Raw genomic sequence first — 5,325 nt, 5'->3', positions numbered from 1 at the left:
CATTGGACTGGAAGCAGAATGAATCCGTGTGGCTGAGGAATGACATCTGGCCAAGTGTTGAAGGTCAGAATCCGTTTGCTCGTTTTTTTCTTCATCCCCAGAAGTTCCAGGAAGCACTGTGGAGGAGGTCACGGCCGTCGGTCTCTCCGGCCGCAGTTCCGGTGGCTCTGGACATACTGGGGTATCGAGAGGACAAGCTGCAGCTGCTCCAGGGCTGGAAGGGTCACTGTGCTCAGGGCACGGAGTACCCGCTGGCTTCCCTGCAGCGGGTTGTGCCTTTTTGTTCCATTACATGTTACTGAAGATGTTTTTGGAATGAGAGGAATTGCTTTCTCCAGCCAAAAAAAAAGCTGAGGAGGCATTTAGCAAGTAGGTGAAGATCTAAAGGGAATTCTGCACGTAAACGTTGCTCAGGGAGGGGTGTTCCTAAAATGCCTGCTTGAACCTACATCTCTCAACTTCTCTGCCTGCGCGCTTGACAGGGGCCCTTTAGCCTGGCTCATAAAGTTCCGGAATTATGGCAGCAGTGACTCTCCTTATGGTGCCCCTGCAATCTCCTGGTTCCTCAAGTCAATCAGCATGCTTATAGCAGTACCTTTCAATTGCAGATGGAGCAGACATGGAGGACAGGAATGGATTAATAGATTACTGACCTGGTAAGGACAAAAGGTCTAGATAGTAGAGGATTGGTGCATCCTGGGACAGCATAAGCAGTCAATGGGGGTAAGGAAATGGAGTGTCCTTATGATCAAGGACACCTAGACCAAAGTTAGATTTCACTAGCATCCTCATGAGGCCAGTAAGTTTTTTTTAATTCATTCAATGTTGAGTCAAAGCCTAGTCCCCTCCTGTGATAGGATCAGGAGGCAAGGAAGGTCACCTCCTCCCTACAATGACCTATTTGTCCCTGTTAAAATTTGATAGGTCTCCATTAGGCAGCCCTGGCTGGCCTGGAACTCATTATGTAGACCAGTCTTGTCTCTGCCTCCCTAGTGCTGGGATTAGAGGCGTGTGATTTTATGCTCAGCTTGACTGTCTTTTTTTTTTTTTTTTTTTTTTTTTTTTTTTTTTTGTTTGTTTGTTTTTTTGTTTTTTTGTTTTTTTGTTTTTTCGAGACAGAGTTTCTCTGTGTAGCTTTGTGCCTTTCCTGGGACTCACTTGGTAGTCCAGGCTGGCCTCAAACTCACGGAGATCCGCCTGCCTCTGCCTCCCAAGTGCTAGGATTAAAGGCGTGCGCCACCACCGCCCGGCTCAGCTTGACTGTCTTAAACAAGGTTTTAGAAACAGACACAAAAGTAGAAACCCAGGTGCTTTCATGAGGGTGGATGTTTGCCACGGGAGTCCCGCTTTCAGCATCGGAGCCTCTGCCGTGGCCTCTGGAGTGCTCAGGTGGTCTGCATTGCAGCCACGATCCTACAAACCCATCTAGTGAGTGTGTCCACTGTTCATAGACTGCTCGGTTCCAGATCATAGTGGCTGTGTGTTTTCCTCACACACAGTGGACTCAAGAGTCTAAGGTCACAGGTACCACCCAGGTAGTGGACAGGCTCCTGAACACTTCAGGTATCAATACTCGGTACTGCTCTGTCCATCACCTCCTCAACTCTTGTCTCCCTCCATGCCTTTCCTGGGGTTGGTTGGTTTCATTTCTTGATATGGATAGAATTCTCCCATTCTCCAATGCCAGCTTCCTCCTAGTAAATACCAACAAAACTAACCCACGTAGAATGTTGATATTAGTGGTGAGTTTTTCCACCTTTGGTCTCTGCATCCTCAAAATGGTTCCAAAAGACTAAAATGAGCTCTCCTTAGGGGAACAATGGATGGAGGCACAGAGAGCCACATGGCTGGTCCCATACTGGAACTCGGGTCACCTGAGATCCCAGCACCTGCTCTTCCCAACCTCTGCCTCTGCAGCTACGTGTTTACATGCTAACCCACCCTCCAGTGGTGGCTGCTACCATGATGCTTCAGTGGTATTTCCTGGCTTAGGGAAAGGGACCTAGCTCATGAAATCCTAAGGCAAGCAAATTGAGCCACTGTTTCTAACATGTCTTATTTTACAGTATTGAGTATAAGTATACCCAGTCTCAATCAATTCTTAGAAGAGGACTGTTTATTATGTGTTCATGCTGTGCAAATGTATGTGAGGGTGCACATGCATGTATGTGCACATGTCCCGGGAGGTCAGAGGTCAGTGTCAGATATCTTCCTCAGTTGCTTTCTGCCTTATTTGGACAAGTTCTCTCACTGAACCTGGAGCTCACCAGTTAGCTAAACTGGCTAGTGAGCCCCGGGGAGCTATCTGTCTCTTTCCCTTAGCTCCCCAGTGCTAGGGGTCAGGGTGCACACCACTGTACCCTCATTTTTACATGGGTGCTGGGGATTCAAACTCGGGTCATCATGCCTGTGCAGCCAGCACTTCAGCCAATGAACCATCTCCCCAACTCTTTGAGGAAGATAATTGGAACATTCCCGTGCCATTCTCTCTGGAAAGCTTTGCCATGCCTGATCCTCTTCATCTGTCTAGTAAGCAGCACTTCAGAGTGCCCTCCCATGCTGATCCCAACACACAGACAGATAGGCACACACAGACATATACACAGATACACACATACACAGACAGACACAGACCCACATGTGGGGCGTTTACCCACCACCCCCACAGCTTCCCAGAGTTTTCTTGAGTGCGAGCAGCAGGAAATATTAGATAGAAGGATTTATAGTGGAGAATCTTGCGGAGATAAACAGATAGAAAATAAAGGATAGCCTCGAGAGGGCCTGGAACCTATTCCAACGGGCCCGGACTGTCTCTGGTCCAGGGTTTTTATAGAGACGCCAAGGGGTGGAGCAAAAGACCTCCTCCCCCAGCACAGCCAAGTGCAGACCATCTCAGACACCTGCACTCAGGCCCGTGGTCCTGATCATCCTCTATTTGGACCTGCTGGGTAAAGCCACGAGGAACCCCAGAACGGGCTCCCACACCCACAGACACAGAAACACACAGACCACACACAGATGACACACAGGGACAGACATACACAGATACACACACACACAAACACACACAGAGATACACAGACACACACACACAGACATGAACACAGAGACAGCTACATATATAGCTACACACAGAGACATATACACAGACACACACCTATCCATCCTATCCACACCGCCTCCAGGCTCCCCCAGGGTTAGGTGGGCAAACACAGGTGGCTGGTGAGCTTTCACAGCGCCATCTACTAGCATGTTGCCCACTGGGCTATTTAACCTTGCAAAAACCTCGGCTCACTTCTTCATGGAAAAAAAGCTAGCACGGTCCCCAGAGGCAAAATTCTAATCATGCTTTGCAGTCTTCCTAAGTCTGCTATGATTTGGTGGCCTGGAAACACTGTCTAGGTTTGTATAAAAATTCTGTCTATCATCCTTGGATTAGGAGGGAAGGAGAGGCTGGCCAAGACACTGGCCCCAGAACTCCTTCTGGGTTCTTGGTAAGCATTTCCAAAGAAGGACAGAGATCCTGGGTTCCACTGGAATACTGGGTGAGCAGGACCTAAAAATCATCTCCTGAAACCTGGCTGTAAGGAAACCTGGGAATCATGGGTTTTCTTTCCAAATGACACACCTGCCCCTGTGTGACTCCAGGGACTAACGCCTGGTCCCTAATACCTATACTACTTAGGTGTCTGCCCTCATCCCAGGCTTTCTGTGACTTCTTTTACTCTGTCTTGAAGGCATTTCTGACTCCTTTGAGTCCCCATGTTGTCCCTCTCTCTCTCCCCACACTACCTCTTTGTATTACCAGTGCTTTAATTACCCATTTCTCCACTAGGATGTGAGCTTTCAGACACTCTCGATGTTGGTTTGATTCATCTAAAATAGACCTGATGACACACGTGGACTTCATTAAGTATTTCTGAATGGTTCAAAGAATAAATGTCTATGGTTTTCCTAAGAGTCTTTCTGTGGGAAGTGCTGATGGTCTCTCAAGCAGAAGACGGTACACAGATGGATGGACAGAAGGGTTTGAATATGTACAAAGGCCAGTTGGCATGTCATAGGAAGAATGAACAAGCTATTTCTCCCCCAGAGAGTTCTTGATGAACCAAATGTACACATACTAGTTCTTGGAACAGAGGGACTCAAATGGGGCAGGGGGTAACTCAGAGAAAACACTCACCAGTCTGTGAAGAGAGGTCACACCCTACTGCAGTGGGCTGCTCACCTAGCTGCACAAGTATATAACTGTGTTTTGGTCGGGACTTAACTCTTTGGTACAGAGGCAAGCTTCACTGGGCCAGGATTGTGGGGTGTTTCTGCTTCACTGACTCTGGCCTTCATGGTCTAGACTGACTATATGGGAGAAAGGAGATGTAGAAGATTTTGTAAATGCCATGGCCACTATGTGTCTTTGTTTCTCATGTGAATTGTCCCCTTGAATGAGGCATGGGATCGCTGCAAATCTCCAGGTCCTGCAAGGGGTCAGCAGGCCACAACAGCTGGAGCTGGAAGGGTACTGCCCAAGAGAGAATAACACACACACACACAAACACACATGCACGCACGCATGCATGCACGCACACACGCACGCACGCACACACGCACGCACGCACGCACGCACGCACGCACTCACACCACATTGAGAGGAGACCTGAGCACTACCTCCTTCCAGATGGCAGAAAGAGAATGTGGAATTCTTGTACCCTCCAGATCCTCCTGGGTGGTCTTAAAGACAAGATGGAGAGACAGGGATATAGAGAAAGGCAGGTATGTGGTATGAGACTCTCACACATCTGCTATCATAAGAAGTAAAACAGACTTCATGTGCTAATTTCTTAAATTACCTGCAGCTCAACACAAGGAATAGGGGAATGGCTTTTCTGTTGGGTTCTTTGGGGCTGTCTTCTGAGTTGAGACTTTTCTGTCTTGGCCATCCTCTACTATCGACGCAAGAGAAACGTTAAGTTTGCTGAAGCAAACATCTCCACTCCAGAAGAGCAAGAAAGAGTGAGTCCCCATGTTGCCTCTCTCTCTCTCTCTCTCTCTCTCTCTCTCTCTCTCTCTCTCTCTCTCTCTCTCTCTCTCTCTCTCCACTCCCTCTTTGTATTACCAGTGTTTTAAATACCCATTTCTCCACTAGGATGTGAGCTTTCAGACACTCTCGATGTTGGTCATCATATAAGCTGGCCACTAGATAAGAACACGAGCCCAAGAGAAGGCATTGTTCATGACCTTTGAGTGGCTGAGCTACTTTCTTCCAAAGTTCCCACTAGGCACCCCGTGTCAGACTCTAGTGCTAGGCAATGATGCTCAGTCGCCAAA

This window comes from Peromyscus maniculatus, chromosome 22, assembly GCF_049852395.1.
Source record: "Peromyscus maniculatus bairdii isolate BWxNUB_F1_BW_parent chromosome 22, HU_Pman_BW_mat_3.1, whole genome shotgun sequence".
Lineage (NCBI taxonomy): Eukaryota > Metazoa > Chordata > Mammalia > Rodentia > Cricetidae > Peromyscus > Peromyscus maniculatus.
The sequence above is the reverse complement of the archived record's forward strand: the minus strand, read 5'-3'. Positions refer to the sequence as shown.